We start from the raw sequence: 12,240 nt of genomic DNA on the forward strand, positions 1-12,240 counted from the left end.
TGACTTCTGCCTGTCTTTGCAGGTATTTTCAGTCTGCGGGGAAAACCCCAGCAACATTTAAGTAATGTATGTGCACATTTTTGACCTCTCTAGTGCAAAGCACAAGAGCATCTCACTTCAATTTGGTATGGTTGTGTTTCTGTGAGGGCCCATTTCAAAATTTGTTCAAAGAACCAATAACTCCCACCAAAAAAAACTTGATCAGTCAACCAGAGGTTGCTAAATATTAATTTCCAACACAGCCATCATCTTTTGACAAGACCAACTACAAATTCCAAACGAACACAGAAACCAAACCTCCCACCTGGGGCCGGACAGAGATGGTTTGGAAATCTGCATTTCGTTGTTAGCAAAGGCAGTTCCTGTGTTTCCTTCTGCACCTTCACAACTCGTGCTCTCTATTCACAAACAACATTTGAAGCAAACATACCTTTTTTCTGCTCATCAATACTATCTCCCATATGAGACAGGATTGGGAGCAGCCCAAATTTTGAAGCGAGGAATGCTCTAGATGGATGGATGGATGGATGGATGGATGGATGGATGGATGGATGGATGGATGGATGGATGGATGGATGGATGGATGGATGGATGGATGGATGGACGGATGGATGAGAGGTCAGTCTCATAACTGATTCATGGAGTGTTTTCATGTGCAGAGCATTGCCAGAAGTTTGCTCCTTAACACTTCAGCTCCCTCAACACCTCTCTCTTAATGTACTTCTCCAGACACAGGAAGAATTTCTGCTCTGCAAAGCAAGATTTCATTAAGCTGTGGGGGTTTTAACACAAGAGGAGCTGCCATTTTGATCTACTTCTCTGAGTCACACCAGAAAAGGTCCAGGTCCACCTCTTTGTCTGATGCAACAGTCATGAACACTGATTTTCTCACCTCCCTTCACAGATGCAAGACCACTCAAGCCCCAGTGGTCATCTAAGGCTGTGTGCTTGCAAAAGAAATACCATTGACCAATCTCTTCATGAACCAGCCACACAATTTTCAGGCTGGCAGATAAACTTGAAAAAAAAACAGCTTGCACAAGCCTGAATCCTGCAGGGAACAGTAAGGAGCAATGTCAGCTTCAGGATCTGAGCAAGGTATTCCAAGAATCCTGCTTCATGACTTTGAGGATTTCTCAAATGAGAAGGCTGACCTTCTCATTCATCCTGCCCCTCTGCCACTGGTGACGGGGGAGGTGAGCAAGGGGGAGGGCAGGATACAAGCAAGTCGTGTTCAACATCTCACCACACTGGATTTTCTTTTTAGTCATTCCTATCTTTAAGAAAGTGGGGTTTTGGGTCCTTGTTCACTGTGACACTGAGTTTTGCTTAGACTGATGGTCAAACGCGAGCTCCTTTCATTTTCTGCTCTTTCACTCCAGAAGAAAACTGCAGTACTGGGGCTGAACACACCTGGCATTGGCAGCAGGGGCGCTTCCACAGCCAGGGAGTGCTCGGAAGAGCTCGCCATTCATCTCTCAGACTTTGGTTTCACTTCTCTGCCTTGCAGCTGGGTAGTGCATCAGCTCTCTAGTCCTTATCTGCCCTCTCTCACACTTGGAAAATGCAGCAGCCTTTCCCAAGACAAAATGCAAAATGCTGGTGAGGAACAAGGATTTATCTGCTCTATCACAGCACGTATAGAAAAAGTGTGATGAAGGCAGGTTATGCGCCCGATCCCACTGGTCCCAGCTCCTCTACACCAGGCAAGATATTTCTGTTTAATACAAAAGGCAAGCTGGGAAGTCAGCCTGTGAGTGATCCTGTCTTTCCCCCACCACAAAGCTGGTAAAAAGGCACACTGTGAAAAAGAAATTTGTTATTGTTGTTGTTTGCTTTTGGTGGGTTTTTTTTGTTTTGGTTTTTTTTTTGTTTTTTTTTTTTAAGGGAGCCCTTTAACATACAGTCAACTCCTAACACAAAATAAAGTTGTTATGAGAAAAATTAGAGGAGAATTTATTTACCTGGGATCAGAAGCTTGGAAATTCCAGGTACCATTTTGCACAACAGAAGTGAAGCATTGGATATTATACATCCTTATGCTATTTTGTAGGAATACTTCATTTTTTCAATATATTTTTTAAAATACTTTGCTTTTTTTCCCCTGTGATTTTCTTTAATCCAAAATAAAGTAATTTTACTTAAAAGGCTACAGTCAACCAAAACTCTGTCTCTATTTTTATTTGGTCATCAGGCACTTCTGTAATAAATTACATCACTACATTTCCTTCCTTCATTTTGTCTTTATGTTAAATCCAGTTGTGATTTTCAGTTTATTCTGAACACAGAGAAAGACTTGAGACTCAACTGGTTAAAAAAATAATTTTAAAGGGCGATTCAAGTGTCTGATGTGTTTTGCTCACTTATAGATCCAACTCTGTTCTGAGTTACCCAGATCCATAACCTCCATTTTCATCACAGCTGCCTTCTGCAATGGAACAGGAGAGGGATGTTAATGCCACTCACCATCCTTGAGACAGGTGACAGGGTGTGTGTCCTGTGAGGAATCTTGGGACAATACTCCTGGACCAGGTTTTTTGGACCAGATCTCTTGTTTTGGGGAACCCAGGGTGTTTGTCTCGGCATCACCAAGTGGTGCAGCTTTGCAGTCAGAGGCCAGGAGCTCTTAAGCTGTTATCACACCAGTGGCATTTTGATTTGAATGTGACAGAGACACTCCTAACACTGTAAAACTTAAGCAATGCCAGTGGTTACAGCTTGGTGTTGCTCAAGAAACTTCCTTGTTCAGTAAGAGCAGCAGTGATGTGCCCAGCACTGCAGCTGGAGATGTGATCTGTGGGGGCTGGTTGCTGCACAGACACAGAAAAGAACGCAGACATTGCTTCCTACACCCTCCACCATTACAAGACTGTAATTAAATCCCTTTTTCCAACACTCTGTACAAGCCTGATGGGATGAGCTGGCACGTGAAGCCTGCAGGGAATTGGAATCAGCAATCAGCAGGCAGAACAAAAGCGGAGACATTCCCCCACCATTTTATTGTCTGTTTGTTAAATGTATCTTCAGCTCTGCTGGGAACTTTCCGGCACACAGGCTTAAAATGGAGCCTCTGCTTTTTTTTTTTTCTTCATCTCTTCAGGGGCAAATATACTGGGCCATTGATTAGGTTATTTTGGGATTGTGGCACGGCACAATTGCTTGCTGTTATTCTGGCAGTCATTTCTCAGAAGCCTGTTACGCACACTTTATAGAGCTCTGGAAAACACAGAGCTACTCGAGAACATTTCACACAGCATGTCTCTGATGTGCCTTTGTGTGCAAGTTGTTTGTGTCTCGGCAGCAGCCAAAGAGCCATTCGGATGTGTTGGTTGCTATAGTAATTACTTTTCTTGGGAACTAAAATAATAGCTTACAGCTCCTGCAGCTCACTGCCGTGTAGGCTGCCTTGAACCAGAGACACTTCCATTTTGTTTTGGAGGGGGTTGGAGATTCTCAAGTATGCTGAGAAACAGGCTTTCCTCACTATGCTTGTGCAGCAAATTTTGAATTTAACCTTTGCAGAAGATATGCCACAGGTCTGAAGGCTCAAAAATAAAAGTAGCTTGTGAAACAATAGGACAGCTTTGCAGCTGCGGTTTCTGATGGGGCAAAGATTTGGATTTGCTTTCAATTTATTGTTACTAAAAGCTGATGGGAGAGGGACTGAGGCTCATGCTGAGACTCAGTGCTAAGGACTCTACAAAACACTGTGTGGGGGGGCTCAGAGGAATTTCAAAAATGCCTAAGCAAGCCAAGAAGGAACATTATAAGGAGGGCAGCTCTGCATCATTCAACGTTTTTCTCTCTGGTGGGGTAACTCCTGTATAGACTTGCATCTCTGGAGAGGACAACGGGGTCTCACAGTGGACAAAACAGCCTTTCAGGGAAACCCAACAGCTGGCAGATGCCACCTCCCCCCTTCCATCTGCAGGCACAGAACATTTCTGAGTGACATTTTAAACTGCAGCTCTGGATGTCTGCTTTAAAGGATACTGGGTAGAAGCATTTCCCAGCACTAGGACAAGCCCCATGCTCATGGCTCTGGGAAGGTCTTTCAGCTGCTTTGGGCTCCTGGACTGACAAACCAGGGATTTCTGTGCAGATTGCAGCCAGGTGGGCTGGCACAGCATGGCCCTTCTGGATCTGCAGAAGAGAGGAAGGGGCAAGTGGCACAAGAAGTGGTAAGCCCAATTACCCTCCTGCATCATGGAGCAGCTGCAGGCTGACTGCAGCTCAGACTCTTGACTCACAGGGGTTGACCTATATAAGGGTCCCAGCACCAGCAACAAGTACCAGTTTCCTTTTGCAGTCAGAGGCCAGCAAAAGGTGGGGAGAATATAAAAAGGGGTCAGGAAAGGGAGCAGGAGGAGCTAGGAGGAAAGCAAAAAGAAAACAAATAGGGAAAACATTTTACCTCCCAGTGCTGTCCTAGAAAATTTGCTCTCAGATGTGCACATGGCTGCACAGGCAACGGGCAGGGAGATGCCAAAGGGAGATTAGAGCATCATCTGCTGAAGGCTGTGAAGGCAAAACAGTTCCTGTTTGAGAAACAGCTACACAGAGATGCAGGGAGGGGGGGTTTGGGGAAACCACAGGGCAAATCTGGGCCTTCATGTGTGAGGGGGATGTACTTGGCTTGCAGGCAGCAGGTGATAAGAACTTGCTTCCCATGTGTAGATGTGCAGATCTACCCCCCAGCCCCTCCCCAATTTAGGCATAGCATACACACAGGTTTTGTGCCTGCAGAGCTTTGCAGCTGAAGCACAGTGCTGTACCAAAAGAGCTCAAGCAGCAGGGAGCTACACGAGCATCCTCACTCTCCCAAGGTAATGCTGGATAAAGGACCCTTTGCCCTGCCCACCTTCTTCTGTTTGAGGCTTGAATTTAACAATACCGCTGCAACTAAAGCTGGGTTTCCTATGGCCTTTTTATAAATCTCTTGGGGTGTTTTCTGCTTTTGTATCAGAAATTTTAGATTCATCTTTAGTCCTGGTGGATTGTGACATACAAGAACTTAAATTTTTTCCTGAAGCACAGCAGTAGAAAAATATTTAAGATGCAAAATCTTAATGCAAAAGAGGGAAAGAGAGTATTTATCTGGCAAAATGCTTTAGGAAACAAAAAGGTAACTCAAAAGCATGTGAAGATAAAATTTCACAATCAGTCCAGTGTATTACTTGATTCTGTAGATAATTGTTTGTCTTTGAAACATACCACCTGTATTCACAGTGGCCAACACCTTCATTTTTAGCGAAGTAAGAAAATTCATTTCTTTACCCACAATGGGTCAGGTGTGGGAGAATCTTGGCTTTCCTTAAACAGGAAATCTGCAGCTGTTGTGGGGACTTCAAATCATAATTGAATACATGATCCAGCTATGAGATACAGATTCAAGTTACCACAAAGTGAACAAAATAATTCAGAATGATTTAACCACAAAAGTATGACTCCTGATTTTTAAGCCGTGGCTTAGGGGAGGAACAGGACAGGGCTAATTCATGACTTTTGATTTCTACTGGCCTACAGAACAATTAATGAGAGTATTTCTGGACCATTACATTTTTCTTTAATTTGGGAATAAATTTTGTTATTAATTATTTGATATTTGGCATTTGAGCTGCTAGTGACTTAGAACATATACTTCAGGAAGCCTTGTTATATTAAGAGCAAAAGCTGAAGCTACGTTAAAAATTCACAGAGGCTGCAAAAAACTTTTCTCTACTGGAGAAAGTGTTTGTGCTAGACAAGTATCCTTGCTGGCATAATAAGGATTTCTTCTCAGCAGCAACTCTTCTCCAGAAAAGACACCAAAAGATGAAAAAAAATCTCAAAAGTTTGCTCTCTCCTATATCACTAAAATTACTTATCTTTGGCAGGTAGCCTGTCTAAATGTGTGACAACAGCTGGACAATGCCTGAATGCTCCTGGAGTGCAAAAAGCTGAAGTGTCACCCAAGTAAGTGTGTCAATGGCACTTTAGGGATATTGCTTCATCAAATGCAACTTCCTAGCCAAGTCACTGGAGCTCTGAAGGGGCAGCAAAGATGCTCCACAGCCCTTATTCATAGAAACAACACTTCCTCAGGCAGGGAGGTTGTGCCAGCTGAATGAGTAGTCCTGCATAGCTCAGGTGGTGAATTTCATTGCAATTGCACAAGAGAAAGCTGAGTGCACAGAGATACCTGCCCTGAATTCACTGAACCTGATGCTCCACCCCCACCAGAGCATTGTCAGCTGTGGCTGCCAGCAGCAGCCATGTCATCGTCACAGGTTTAGATGCCGTCAGTTAGGACAAAGCACAAGTGGGAATTAATTTTTTAAAATTTTATTTTATTTCATTTTATTTAATTTTATTTTAATTTCCTCCTTGTTAAGCAAGTACTTGGTGAACTCACTCCTTTTGTTACAGTCAAAATCCTTGTGCTTAGTGTCAGGCTCAGGGAGTCCAGGAACATGGCAAAAGTAATGCTATAGGGAAATCACAACGGATTTACATCAAGGCTATTGCAGCTAGCTGGGTGGAATGGTACAAAATGCTTTGTTTGGCTTTAGCCAGCAGAACCTTCTTTGGAATAGGCAAAAATAGGCAGAGACAACATTTTAGTGCTAATCAATAGAACAAATCTTCATGTACCACATCAAGTACAAGGACATCAGTAAGCAGAGCTGCTTTGGTCTTACAAAGTATTCATGCTGTGTAATGTGCACAAATCACTCTGTGCACCCAAGCAAAGACACGTTTGTGCTCTGGGGTGGTGCATCTCCAGCCAGCACAAAAGTGGGGAAACCCCTGTATTGTACCCAGCCTCACCCTGTAGACATCCTTGTGTACCAGGCAGATCAAAATCCATCACCAGTTTGTGTTCCTACCACAGCAAAGAAAGTAGTCCAATGCTGCTGCTTCATCCTGAATGGAAAGAGACAAAGGAAATCAATATTAGAAATAGGAAAAACTTGTAGGAGAGCACTTGGGTCCCAAAAATTCTCTTGCTTTTACACTGAGCTTTATGCTTGTTAAATTTTCACCATCAAAGACCAAAATACAAGCCACCAGACATCAATCAATTTACTGTTTTAGTCAATCATACCCTTTCTGGCAGCTCTTCACAGGTGCTTACCAAATGGGGAGTATGAGAAATAACCCCTGCTTCACTAATTGAGCACTGATAATTTTTAGGAACTGTTGCCTAATGTAAGTACAGAATTGTTACCTCTTCCTCCTCTGGGGATGCAACACTCAGGAACAAAAAAATGCTTCCAAAATCTCTTTAAAACGGAGCAGCTATTTTAAGATAGGGAGGACAGTCTAGGTGTCTGGATACAACTGTCCCCACAGATGACAGTTCAGGATGTAAGCAAAGGTCAGAGCTGGCTAAGGGCATGGTTTGTGTCCATGGGACAGGAAGGCTTTTGGCTTCCTCAGCAAGACAAGGTGCCCCAGGGTTATTTTGTGTGAGCAGACCTGAGAGCATTACACTGTCAGGTAGCCAGGGCCTCCTACCCCTCCCTTCAGGCCATGGTGGGTAGTCCTCTTTTCTCTTCATCACCCCAATGTCCTGCTCACTCTGTGTCCACATTTCCTGAGCCAGGAAGCTGTTTGGGCTTCTTTCCAAACACTTGACCTTGCACAGGGCACCAGCAACGTGTGCAGCACATCCATATGTCACTGGAGGTGTCCAGCTCTTCCAAAGATGCAGACAATTCAGCAACCTGCCGGCAAAAGGAAGGCATTTCAGAACTGCAGTAGTTTTATTCTACAGCTCCAAAGAAGCAAAGCCATCCCTGGATGGAGAAGTGAAAGTGCTATTGCAGTGTCTTGAACAACAAATGGCGCCTAGTGTTTATGCAGAGAAAAGTGGTATGAACCAGAGAGAGGAAGTACTGACTAGACTGAGTGGTTACACTGTCCATCCAAGCAGGAATGCCGGTAACCAAAGAAACCATAAAGGTAAAAAAACAACCACCCCCCACCCCCCCCCCAACGAGGGCCCCATACGTGAGTAAAAGCTGTGACAATGGGACTTTTATCTCTGCTGTGGCTGCACTAGTGCAAACAAGTGTAGTGGCTCTTATCTGCTGCTGTATCTCTGCTGCATTCACATCTGAAAAATCCCACAGGATAACCCGTCATGTTGCCCTTTTATCCTTTTAACAGAGGTTAATCACGCACCCTGTATATAACAAAGAAAAAGAACAAAGCATGCAAAGTCAAAAAATATACACAATGGAAAATGCCAAGATGAAAGTTGCAAAAGCAGACTGATTTTGTCCCCTCGTGCCTCACTTGTTGTGAGAAGGACTTTTATTTTACAGCCATTGATTCATTTTCTAGAGGGGCCTCAGCCTCCCTCGGAGTGCTGAGCAGGCTGAGCCCAGGTAGTAAAGAGGAGCTCATGCTCTGCTTTCCTCCCACTCAGCCAGGGAGCCCAGGCCGTGCCTAAAGCGGCTCCTCAGCTCTTCCTTCCTCTGGTAAAGCTGCCTTGTTTTCTTCGGAGTATTTTTCATTGCCTCAGGGAAGGTGCAGCGCTGCCATGTGAGGTGAGCAGCTGCTGTACTGTGCTGCAGGGGCAGAGCAGTGATGTGTAGACTGCTTTTGGCCAGATATGTTCCAGCCATGTACTTATTTAGGGACCATTTAGAATGCTTATGACCTCATTTCACAGATAATGCAATTTTATTTGGCACTCGCTTCTGGTTTTGGGAATTTATGGATTGTGTACTTGGACTGACAGTTGGGTTTCCCCTAGCATGAGAGCATTTAAAAATCATGTTTTTCAGTTGCAATCAAAGGAATTTTTTTCCCAGAAGTACTGACTAGACCAAGTTTACTTAGAGAATTAAACTCAGAGTTATTTGGAGTCTGATGCCAAGTAGCAAGTGGCAAGGAGCAGTAAGTGCTGTCCACCAGCCTAGATGAGAGCATGGACAAACTGAAAAGAAAATAATAAAAAAAATAAAATGGAGAAAAAATTTCTAGTTCAGTTTGTCCAGGTATGCTGGTGTTTTCACCATCCCTCTGCAACGGAGGCAGTGTTACCTTCCAACAGGAGGGTGATCAGTGCGCTGCTTTCTTAAACCGCTGAGACTAAATTCCAAAGAAGGAACAAAAACTCTGCAAGTGTAATGCTTCAGCATTGTAAGACACATTCCCTGCCACAGTGAAGTAATAATGTAATTTAAATTACAGTAAAGGATGTAAGAAAGACAAGGCACAAAAGGAAAAAGGGGATAAAAACATCCTAGTAGCAACATGTCCTTCAAAACTATGAGCATAATAATGTGATTTAAATTTCTACCAGATTTGGGGAATTTTTTTCATGTCATTGTTCTCCTCTTTCTGCAATTATGTAGTTGTATTTGACTGTGTGGTGGTAAGCAAATAACACTAATTGTTATTCTTATTGGAGGGTAGTGGACTAAAACCATGAATTCTGTTTATTAGTTCCAGGTAATAAAAATTGTATGAAAAGATCTATTTCAGGCAGCTTTAGCATCTTTCTTCTCTTTTTATACAAAAGAAGCAGGTCTGACAAGCAACATGACAGTGAAATCCTTCTGCTGAGTCTGCTGCTCAGTTTCAAACTTACATAATTGGGGTGTATTTCCATATTCCTTCCCTTCTTTCCAGTGCTCGAGGCACAGACAAGGGAATGTCTGCTCCAAGGCTGCTCACAGCAGCTGAGAGTGGAAGCCTCAATGTTTCAACTTAAATATTTAAAATACCTCAATGTCTCCACAGTGGGATAATTAAACACTGTACTAAGTCAGCACAGCAGGGTCTGCTGCCCAGTGACACTGGAGCCCATATGCTGCACAGGAGCAGGTGAAACTTTTCTGTTTCAGGGAACACTGAGTAAATAAGAATTTGGTCAAACAGTATGTCATTTCCTCATTTTCAGAAAAGCAGTTCTAAAAACATGCAGGAAATAAAATTTAATTATTCAAGAAAATCTGATTATTGCAGTGTTCCAATGCATTTTCTGATTCTGGTACATTCTGTGATTTCTCAGACTGTTATTTTTTACAGTGTTATGGTGAAACTGTCTGCTAAAATCCCTGGGCCCACAAAACTAATTTACTAGAAATGTCATCTGGCACGTAAGCATTTTTGTCCATAGCAGAAATTTCAGTGGTGTATTTGGAAGGAAATGCCAAGAAAAGAAAGCTTCGTGCTCACAGATGGCATGTTCCTCATTGACTGTTTCAACCACAAGAGATGTGTGCACAGCTCCAGCCCTGTGGGCTATGTGCTCTCAGAGTTGCAAGGGGTTGTGTTTTTTTGTTAAAAATAAAAATAGGTACAACTATAAGAAATACTGAAAGGAAAACACAAACTAAAAAACAAAGACCAAAGAGAAAACAAGAAAGTGAGAAACATAGCAAGCTGAATTAAATCAGATGCATGTGCTTGCAGAGATGATGAGATGAGCTATCTGAGAGATGCAAATTCTCATGAATTTGCAGATCATGCCAGGCAGAATTGAGAAACTGAACCTCCTCCAACTTCTTGGAGAAGTGCCTTTATTACTGTGTTTCAGGATAACTGAAAATGCATAAACAGCACACCATTTGCTTTCCTTTCTAGCTCAGAAAACTTACAAGCACCATTTCAGATTGAACAACATTTTATCTGATACAAGTGGGGGGGGGGGTAATTTTCCCCCCACGCACAGCAAAGTAAGAAGAAAATAATATTTATTTTGGCTGTCTTCTGAATTATTTCCCTCCTTCTTATTTGGCAGCTCAACTGAAAACACAATCCTATACCCATTCTCCCTTGATCTACTTCCAGCAGGGCTCCACTCCACATCTCTCTGGGTTTGGCAGCCACAGACATTAATTCAGCTAGGAAGTCCTGCAAGCCACTTACTACACTGTAAGTCTTCTCACTCTGCTTCCACCGATGAGGAAGCCTTCCTTCTCTTGGACTAAGTGGCAAGACACGGACTGTGTTTTGCAAGGTGGTTTGCAAGATGGGTAGAAAATTGGCCTAGAGCCTGCACTCAGAAGGTTGTGACCAATGTTTTCAACTCAGGGTGGCAACCTGTTGCAAGTGGGGTCTTCCTGAGATTGCCATTGGGTTCCACACTGTCCATCTTCACAAGGACTTGGGTGATGGATTTGAAAGCACCTTCACCCAGGTTGCTGATACCACTAAACAGCATGGTGAGGACAACTCTCCCAGTGAGAAAAAACGGAAGGAGTTACATCTTATCTCCATGGAGGAGAGAAGGCTTGGAGGCTGGAGGCTAATCTCAATATACCAGGGTGCTACAAAGAGGGTGGAGGCTTTCCTCACAAAAGACCGCACGGAGAAAACAAGGCACAACACAAATTTTCTTATGGTGAGAACAACCAATGACTGAAACCTGGGAATGTGGTGGTATGGTCCCTATCATGGGAGGTTTCCAAGCTACCAGAGTGCTCAATAATCTCACCTAGTCTTCCTACCACAGAAGTCGGACCAATGATCTTGCTAGCTCCCTTCAAGCCTGGGCTGTTCCATGGTTCTATGATTCTGTGCAGATAGGCAGGGGCTCCTGTAGCCACCTTCACCAACACCACCCTGAAGAAGGAACCAGACCCGCATGCACTACAGTGCCAGCTGTCCACACAGGTCTCCAGCTCACCGAGCTCGCAGGGACCACACCAAGGCCGCTGCTGTTTCTCACCCGCTGGACACCGGACCCCATCGGTCCACGTGAACCAGTACCAGCTTCTTGTTCGGGACCGAGGGCTAGGTGTGGGTGGTAAGGAGCGGTCTCACGGCTCACCGAGGCCTCTGTGACCTTGCTAACTCACGGCTGCCGTGGCCCTCGCAGCCGGGACACACCGGCCGTGCCGCTCGGGGCGGACCGCAGCGCCGGGGTCAGGGTCCCGCGCTGCCCCATCAGCCAGTGGCTCTAGGAAGGAGACAAAGGCGGCGGGGACGGCAGGAGGCGGTGATCGGCAAGGAAGAGGCCCGGGGGCCGGGGGCGCAGGGCGGGCGCTGGGGGACCCTCAGAGCGTCTCCCGCCGCCTCCCCCCAACCGAGCCCTCAGGCACGGCGGAGAGGAGGCGGGGCCGAGGCGGCCCCACAGCACGGTGACGGGCGCGCTCCCTGTCCAATTGAAGCGCCCTGCTTCCTCATGGACACGCGTAAGAACCAATCGCCGCGGCGCGCCCGTTCTCTCCTCGGCTTGAAGCCAATCGCGGCTCCTGCGGCGGGCGGGGAGGCGGGGCCGTGTGCCGGCGCGGGGCG

The 12,240-nt window shown here is 44.9% G+C and overlaps 1 long non-coding RNA gene across 1 annotated transcript; it reads right to left on the minus strand.

Moving 5' to 3' along the window:
* Nucleotides 1–2,553: 2,553 nt before the first annotated feature.
* LOC127059391 (uncharacterized) lies at nt 2,554–7,915 on the minus strand. Its single transcript, XR_007777141.1, has 4 exons — nt 7,564–7,915; nt 6,811–6,906; nt 4,415–4,518; nt 2,554–4,143 (listed from the first exon to the last, which is right to left on the minus strand). It is a non-coding gene; the product is annotated as an uncharacterized LOC127059391 (long non-coding RNA).
* Nucleotides 7,916–12,240: the final 4,325 nt, after the last annotated feature.

Source organism: Serinus canaria, chromosome 3, assembly GCF_022539315.1.
Source record: "Serinus canaria isolate serCan28SL12 chromosome 3, serCan2020, whole genome shotgun sequence".
In the NCBI taxonomy this organism is placed as follows: domain Eukaryota; kingdom Metazoa; phylum Chordata; class Aves; order Passeriformes; family Fringillidae; genus Serinus; species Serinus canaria.